A 9052-nucleotide genomic window follows, 5' to 3' on the forward strand; every position below is an offset into this window, starting at 1 on the left:
CAAATGAGATGCTTGCTCATCATGTTACTTTTAAAATTTGTTCTTCGCTGCCCTTGTTTTCAGTGTATGGTTGTTGTAACCTGGAAAACTAACGAAAAATCAAATCTAGGGTACATGATAATCGTCTTCCAAGGTGAATGGCCGTATGAAATCTTTAATATTATGAGTATTAGAACTGTGCTTTTAGTTATGGGACTGTTTGGAAAAAGTCCGTTACCTTCATTACCTTTCAAACAAGAAAGTACTTTAGGTCTGCCCTTAGCCCTCTCCTTCCACTTCTCTCTCTCTCTCTCTCTCTCTCTCTCTCTCTCTCTCTCTCTCTCTCTCTCTCTCTCTCTCTCTCTCTCCAATACTTTTACATTAATGATAGTCTCGCACTTCGTAAGCCACTTGCTTTGTTATATCTTTACTTTAAACACGTCAGAAGGAGAGAGAGAGAGAGAGAGAGAGAGAGAGAGAGAGAGAGAGAGAGAGAGAGAGAGAGAGAGAGAAGGTAGGTGAGTTTGAAATAGAGGAATAGGCTGTTTATTTCATAGATGTAATATGCCATTACACTCCTGAATGAACGACAGGAGCTTTACGCTGGGTATTATTTAGGGATTATTTTCAGCTTTATTTCTTCCATAAACAATCCGAATTGTCCGGAGAAATACATTTTGCGTTTTGTTACTGACGTCTATTGAGTCGTACACGTCGCAATTCGTTATTATTTCCTGTCATGATCAACATTTCCAAATCCTTTAATTGCAAGGAGCTCAGCTTCAAAAACCGCCATCGGTCCGAGGGGATTTAAGTCGGGATTGTGGAACATGAACTTCGTTTTTAGTGTTGCTTTGTACTGAACCAAGTACAAGGGCCGCATTGAACAATGCGGAAAGAACATTTTGAACGGGCAGAGAAAGGAACAATATTAACAAGCAAGAAGAAACAAAATAAGCAGGGGGGAAAGGACAAATGTGTACAGGCGAATGAAAGGACCCAGCTGAACACCAGGTTACCAGGAACCAGCTGAACAGATGAGGAAAAGACGATCTGGAAATAATAAGAGTGAAAGAAAGCAAACGAAAGGGAAGGAAAGCGGGGAGGATCGAACTGAATTAAAGAACTAGCAAACAAAACAAACAAGGAAGGAACAGTACTTAGCGGGCGAGTTCTTAGGTAGGTGCAAACGTTCGTTCATGATAGGCTTTCGACGCGCTGAAAAAAAAAAAAACTAGAAAGACGTTCTTGTTGCTTTGTGGATGCACTCTGATTATTCCTTTATTTTTCAGATTTTTTTTAAAAGAATCAACTGGAAAGACGTTTCTGTTGCTTTGGGAATGCACTTTGATTGTCATGTTATTTTCCAGATTTTTCTTCAGACAATATTTAACTTTGAAAGAGTCTGGAGGTTTTCCTGCTTATGTTTTTTTTTTTTTTTTTGTAATGTATTATTTCCATTTGCTTTTGTAATAAAGTTTGGAGATATGTAGGTGCTGATGAATGCTGCTGTTTTAAATCAAACAGAAATATAATTTTTGTTAAAGATCCCAGACTTCAGTGCTTCGTTGTTATGGATTGATTTATTTTCATCTGATAACTGTCGCCAAAACGAGTTCATCTAAAGCTGACTTTGTACAGTTAGTCTTCTGTGCTGAACTTGTTTTAAGGAAGCTTAAGTATGATGTCACATTTTAAGAGTGCAAAGTGTAGTATTCTTCTGAGAAGAAGCAAACAGTTAGTTCTCTGATGTATATGATCTTGCAAAGCCTAGGGGGCATTTTTTTACCAGGCTTAAACATCAGTGACTTCTTATAATTTTATTTTACCAGTTTTCTCTCTTTTTTTTCACTGCTCCTACCCAGTTGGCGTGTTATATATTATTTACGTTATTGTAGGCTAACACTATCAACGCATTTGTCGAGACGGACATGTTCGAAGTAGATAATGCTGATGAAACGGCGCAATGCAAACATTTAGGGGAAGGGAGGGGAAGGGGGAGGAGGGGAAGTGTGTGAAGTTTCCCAGACTGGTTTCCAATACCGTTGGTGCCGGGACTGGGCGCAACAAGTCCCTGCCATTATTGGAACGTCACTACTTCCCCTCCCCACCCCATCCCCATCTCTCTCTCTCTCTCTCTCTCTCTCTCTCTCTCTCTCTCTCTCTCAGTACCAACCGCAGGCCCTCCACCTCCTCTTAAAGAAGAGGAACAGTATTTTCCATTCCTCTGCCGTAAACAAAATTTTGATTAACGCCCAACCAATCGCCGCGGGTCTTGATGAGATTACAACTCGATTTCAGAAAAATAGAAAGCAGAAAAGAAACAAGGGGGGGGGAAAAAGAACTCCTCCAATGGAGCAGGGAAGGAAGAAGGAAAATGAGGAAGAAGAAATCGTGCCAGCTGAAGAACTATCGGCTGCTTCTCCTCGGATATCAGTTAGGGGGCCTCTACTGCTCCTACTACTGCTTCTCTGCTCCTGCTGGTCTAGCAGACGTCTTCAGTTTTTTTTTTCCGTTTTCCTCCAGAAAGATTTCTTAAAGTTGTCCTCTTCCACTTGATGCTTTAAGCCTCTCTCCTCATCTCGCCCCCCTGCCCCTCCCCCCCTCCTCATCCCCCTCCGTCTCCCACCCAGGTCTGCTCAACCCACAACTCCCTCCCCCCAACCGTCTCTCGATCACGATTCGTCTTCATTCTACACGCAACTCATTATAGACGCCTAAGGGACACTCATTCTCGGAGAATGCAAAGATAATTGTTGCTCAGCGTATTACTAGAATACGTATTTCTCTCTCTCTCTCTCTCTCTCAAGGAAACTTGGAGTTGTTGAGGACTTTTCTAAAACAGGAGATGTAGTCCTTTTCTAAAGTTGGAATCTGCTGTATGTATATGTTTCCTTTCCATCCTCTGGAAAGATTGGGTCCGATTCTTATAGTAGCTTGTCATTTACTAGGCCGGGAAGGTAATCCATATACGAGAGAGAGAGAGTGTGTGTGTGTGTGTTTGTATGAAGTAAAGAAAGAACGCCGTCAGTTGTAACATCTTTCTTTTCATAATGAAACTCCTCTACTCATCGTCATCATCTCCATTTGTACTCGCGCGAGTTATTTTTGGCCGGTGTAGAGAGAAAGAGTTTTCATTCATAAGTCTCTCTCTCTCTCTCTCTCTCTCTCTCTCTCTCTCTCTCTCTCTCTCTCTCTCTCTCTCTTCTTGAAAGGGCTCGGTGAGCGAAAGTGTCTCTACTCTAAAATGCATCTACACTTCCTCCTACCTTCCTTCCTTGGCGTATGTTTAACAATGAACGTTGTTTACGCCTTTCTTCCTTTGCACCATTGCGTACTTTTGTCGTCGTACGCACTGTTATTTTTATGCTTTGACGGCTGTTCGTGCGTATAGCTGTTTTTGTTATTGTTTTGCGTCACGTGCTGCGTGTTGCTACTGCTCTTCAATTGCTCAAAGGTCTGCTTTTAAAGCGAGTCATGTTATTCTTGATAACCTGTGCTATTTATATTCTTGTTTGTCTCCTGTTAAGCGGTTTACCTTCGGAAATTGCGATATGTTGCGTCTATTCCCAGTAATATCGTTTAAAATTTTTTATTTCATTTGAATTTCCTGTTGGCTCTCTCAAGTTTTGTTAAAAGATGTTTTTCCTCGAATCCGTTAAGATATTTTTTAATCTCGTGATCGTCAGCCTTCAAAGTTGCTTTATATGAAGCTGAATTAACATTACGTCACTCATCTGCTGTTCTGATGGATAAATAACATTGAGGATAAGTATAAGGCCGAAGGAAGTCATCAGACGAAGAAGAAAAAAGGAAAACAGTAACCGTGGACGTGAATACTTGAACGGTCTCGTAAAGTCAATTTTATGTTGAATTTTATCACCAGATAGGCTTATTCTGCTCAATTTTTCCGAGTAGTAATGGCTCTTCAGGGCCAATAAAAGGCTTTAATTTACTACTATAAGTATATCTCAATTACTGTAAAGGAGCGTCACGAGAAAATTTATTTCGGACCGCCTTATGTTTTGGCTGTTTTACGCCCGTGTATACGCTATTTATTCATTTCATGGAACGCCCGCTTTGTGGGTACAGAAGGCAGCAATTTGGAAAATGATGGACTTGACATAAACATCGTTTACATGGCATTTAGGAAGACTCTCTTGCATCTTTATTGCACTTTTATTTGTGAATGTTCTCTCCTCACTCGGGGTTCAGGGAGATATGAGATGAACGCGCGAGTTGCTCTGCACTCACTCTGCTCTCTCTAGTTGTGTGTTGTGTGTGTGTGTGTGTGTGTGTGTGTGTGTGTGTGTGTGTGTGTGTGTGAGTGCAGTGTTTGTTCTTCGTGATGTATTTTCGGTCTCTCGTTTTAGTTATAGTTTTACGTGTTGTAAGTCCAAAGCTTGTTACTTGCCTTAGGGTCATGCATTCCGGACGAGTTTAGAGCTTGCATTTCTTATTTCTGTCTGCGAATTGAACGTGTTTCGCTAAGCATTAGATCATTGCATTCATCCATAACAGGTCATCAAGGGTCCCATATATTTTCCTATGATTCCGGAAACCGGTAGAAAAAGATGGCGAAATATTCTGCCTTTATCATTTTTTCCCTTCTTATCCTTCTGCTCTCCCCCTTCTCTACCTCTTTCCCCAGCCCCCCGTCCAAATGCCGCTATGATAAGTCCCTTATCTGCCCTCAGACCCCAACAATCGGTAGTAATCACCAAGGACCTTCTAACGGAGGTTCTCATCAGCTGAAAGGTTTTAAAGGGGGCAAACTGCCCCCCTCCCCCTGTTACCCTTCCCCATCCCATCAGCCTTCTCTGGTGCGAAAGACTCTCTCTCTCTCTCTCTCTCTCTCTCCATTCCTTTATTGCTCCGTTCTCGTTCTACCTCCTTTCCTTTCGTTTACTTCATTCATTCTTGTTCTCCGTTCTGTTGCTCTGCCGTTTATTCTTTGCCATGGGTCTTTCGGAGCGTTCAAACACACACACACACACACACACACACACACACACACACACACACACACACACACACACGCCACCCCACCCCACCCCTCCTTGTGGCTGGTGGCCCTACCTTATCCCTTCCCTCATCCTCTCCCCTCCCCCCCTTCTTTTCCCCCAAGCGAGAAAAAGATGGAATGGAACTCCACACCGGAATTCCAGGGGCGAAAACATCGGCTTTTTGCTAGATGGGAATTCTTGGCGGTGCCTTGATAGCCGTACGTGAGGAGAGCTGAGGATGTGAGGTAGGAGGTTGAGGAGGTGGTGGAGCAAGGATGGGGGTGGGAAGGGGATGTGGGGAGAGGATAGTAGGTGGTGGTGGAACGGGGATTGGGGAGGGAACGGGGAGGTGGCGAGAGGATGGCATGCGCGCTTTCTCTCGCACGCACACACCACTGGATGAAAGTGGAAGGGAGGGAAATAAAATTGAATGGCGAGAGAAATGTTAGGGAATGGTCAAAAGAAAGTTAAGAAAATTTAATCAGTGATCCAAGTGTGGATGTGTGAAATGGCTGGAGGAGATCCGGTGGGCTCAAACTCTCGTGAAGCCAAATCTAACGATTTCTGATTGGAGGGAAGTGGACACGGCCATGCACATTGCCCATGAAATATCGTATATAAATTGACAATTATGACGTTTTTTATTTATTCAGTTAGTTTTTTTACTAGTTGCTAGGTAATATATTTCAAAGAAAACACTAGTTATTTCTTCGACGTCTGTGTTATACTGGAAAAAGATTGCCATCTGACAAAGATACCTAATTCTCGAAGTCGTGTATCATATTGAAGATCAGTATGTCAAACCAAACATGCTAGAAAGCACTTCGATCGAAATTGTTACGGAGGCAGCATAATAGTATACGGAAATTATTTCCATCATCATTTAAGCCGAGTTTCACACTGAATGTAATGAACGATTCGATTTCAAGCTGGCTTAATCGTGACAAGAACTTGGCTAAGATATCTTACACAATTTATCATGTAGACGTCGAAGAAAAATTAGTAAAAGTTTGGTAAAACTGTGAATTGAGAGCCCACGTGGCCCGTACCCCAGAGCAAAAGAATTCGGTTTCTTATGTACATGATGACTAAGACTCCAGTACATTTCATCACAAATTGGATTTCAGAATCATCCCCCAATTTTTAGGGACATTTTGTGGGGGATTTATTTCCCTGGGGAAATCACTTACCATTGCCCTTGATTTCAATCTAGCTATTTTCTTTTTTGCAATATCCTTTATTCCCTGGTTTGAGGTTGACCCGTCGATTGTCTTTTGTTTTGTTCTTGTTGTGTCTGTTATTATTATTATTATTATTATTATTATTATTATTATTATTATTATTATTATTATTTCAAGTAAAATCTTCATTTGTCCGGGAAATCTAACAAAGCTTTTACGAGATTAGTTTTCGATAATAATTCATTTGATGTGAACTCCTTTTTTTTATGATGAAAACTGCACAGCTTTCAGGATTATAACCACAGCATAAGTTTATTTCGAAAGCGTATGTTGAAGAGCAGGTGCTTATTAATTATTTTCAAGCGCGAACTAAATGAACGCGCTGGAATACACAGTACCCCGGTAAAAAAAAAAAAAAATGGGGAAAGAAATTATTGGAGGTATCAGCAGAATTTGTTGAACCAAATGCACACTCTTAACGAAAACAAAAGAACATCTCATACAGACTCAGGGGCGAAATGCTATAGTAATTTAAATGGACAGAAGGATGACATACAGATAGACTGAATCTGTTTCCTCTGAAGATAACTTTAGAGAAAGCACCCAGATAGTTAAACCACCTTTTGTGAATCGCGGCTTTACTAGTAACCGTCATTTGCAAAGGAGAGATAGATCACCTAAGACGATCCCTTTCATGTAAGTAAAGTTGATCTCGGATAATACTGGCATACATTATAGAGTATACCTTCAGCCTCAGACCGCATGACAAGTTATCAGCTATCACACACATACACACATAGCTTACATACATATATGTGTGTATATATATATGTGTGTGTGTTTGTGTGTGTATATGTATATATATATAGATAGATAGATAGATAGTATGTGTATGTATTTTTTTTTCCTTCTTTTTTGTCACATTTGTGTCCCTATGACTCCTGTACTGGTGCTGGGCTTTGGTCCTAAAAATGACTTGCGTAAAACAAACAGATGTTTCTTGCCTAGTCATGAATTTTCAACGACCGCCCACAACGGCAGGCCAACGGCACCCCCGCCCCCCACCATCCTCCATTCCTCTTTCCTCGTCCTCCTATCTACTGAGACTTATTCTCGAGTTGGAATTTTTAGTTTTCAGTCCATTCTGATTCTCCCGACGGACTCCTCGAGTGCCACTTAAGATTAAGGTAATGACTCTCGAGACTGGCGTGTTAAGTAGTGATGGATTTAAAGTGGGATTTACCACGAAGGTTTGCTCTCTCTCTCTCTCTCTCTCTCTCTCTCTCTCTCTCTCTCTCTCTCTCTCTCTCTCTCTTGTCACAGTCATCACTGGAATTCGTTGATGAAGACGCTTCAGAAGTTAAACATCCATCGTGGAGATGTGTGATTTCGCTCAGTCGAGATCCTTTCGTTATTGTCTTTCCCTTCCTGAGTTCCTTTGAAGTGAAGTGGCTGCTTATTGGCCCAACCAAGGCCGGTTGAGTGATTGTGGGGCTTTTACTTGGCTTCGCTTCCTTGAAAGCTTCTTCTTGTAGCATTATGTGATTGATATCGATATAGTCCCCGAATGCCGATCTCCAAGAGAGGGGACAAGTGGCTTGGTCGTTCATGGTTCTCTCCCGGTGGATTATTTAGTAAATCGGTTTCCTTCTTGGGTCGTTTTTCTCATTGCAACATTCAGTTTTGCGTCGTTAGTACACTTTGTCAGACATTATCCTTTTGACGGCACTCGTCTCTCGAGCAAAGAATGTTTCTTACAGGTGTGGATGGTATCTTGCCATTCAAACATTTCGTTTACAAGTAAACAGTGTTTCTTGAAAACGCGCTTTTTGCAAGTACAAAAAGTCTGCAGACTTTTGTTGCCTGTTCATTTTAAACTTTTGTGCTTTAACTTCAACGACCTTTTTATTTCAGTAATGGCAAGTTATCTGACTCGCTATTGTCTGTCAGTTATCTTTCATTTACGTCGATGAATTGCCGAAGGTGTCATGTCAGAGAAATCATATCAGATCTCTCTCTCTCTCTCTCTCTCTCTCTCTCTCTCTCTCTCTCTCTCTCTCTTTTCCGAGTTGTGACAATGTGTTGAACTTTGATAAATCATACCATTTAGATTAGATGACGCTTTTAGTATCAATATATATACATTACCATCAATGTGGGGCTTAAACCAGAAACCATAAATAAATAGTATAGAAGGCTGTGCATTCTTTTGTGCAGATAAATGGTAGTGTCCCGTATAAGGCTGGAGAGGGACGGAACGAAAGTTTATTACGAGAAAATTACGAAGCCCCTATGATATTGGCATTGTGTCGGTGAATAATGTGCGGTTGTGTTTGTATTGTGAGAGGGAGAGGAGGCACAAGAGGAGGAGGAGAAGGAACGTGTGTTTCCCCTCGTTACATGAGGGTTGGATTATCAGCAGCCTCACTTACCCTCACATGCTAGGCTCCTCACCCGACCTGTGGAGTCTGGGCTGCCAGTTCGCGCACAGACCAAATATTTGCCGCCTTTTTCACACCCCGAATTGTTCGAGAGTCGGCCCTTGTTTGCATTTTATCACCTCTGAATTCTATTCTTCTGGCCGTAGGTGAGTGAGTTGCGTCGCTGCCAGTGCGACGAGGCCTCCGGGAGGGAGGTTTTAATCGTTGGCTTCAACAGAATCTGGCACTCTGTTATGACGCCATGGTTGCCATGGAAACCGCGATCTTCTCGCCTCTGGGAAGAGTGACGAGAATTTTTGCTCTTTTCCTTTATTATGTTTGTGCGTCCAGCGTCCCAGCGAGTCAGCTCTTTTATTTTATTATATCTTATTCGATGTATTTTTCTCGTTTATTTGTCAGCCTTCATATGGCTTCATCTTATTATTGGTTTTCATTACTGTCTAGT

The 9052-nt window shown here is 41.7% G+C and overlaps 1 protein-coding gene across 5 annotated transcripts in view; it reads left to right on the top strand.

Moving 5' to 3' along the window:
* LOC136842543 (Krueppel-like factor 6) overlaps nt 1–9052 on the top strand; it is a 588925-nt gene that overhangs the window by 342740 nt on the left and 237133 nt on the right. The window contains exon 2 of one of the 5 annotated variants that reach the window (XM_067109979.1): nt 752–1158. The exons of the other annotated variants lie outside the window; for them this stretch is intronic. The gene's annotated coding sequence lies outside the window, so the exon portion shown is untranslated. The remainder of the gene's footprint in view (nt 1–751; nt 1159–9052) is intronic. 5 annotated transcript variants of the gene reach the window in all.

This window comes from Macrobrachium rosenbergii, chromosome 10 (genome assembly GCF_040412425.1).
Source record: "Macrobrachium rosenbergii isolate ZJJX-2024 chromosome 10, ASM4041242v1, whole genome shotgun sequence".
Lineage (NCBI taxonomy): Eukaryota > Metazoa > Arthropoda > Malacostraca > Decapoda > Palaemonidae > Macrobrachium > Macrobrachium rosenbergii.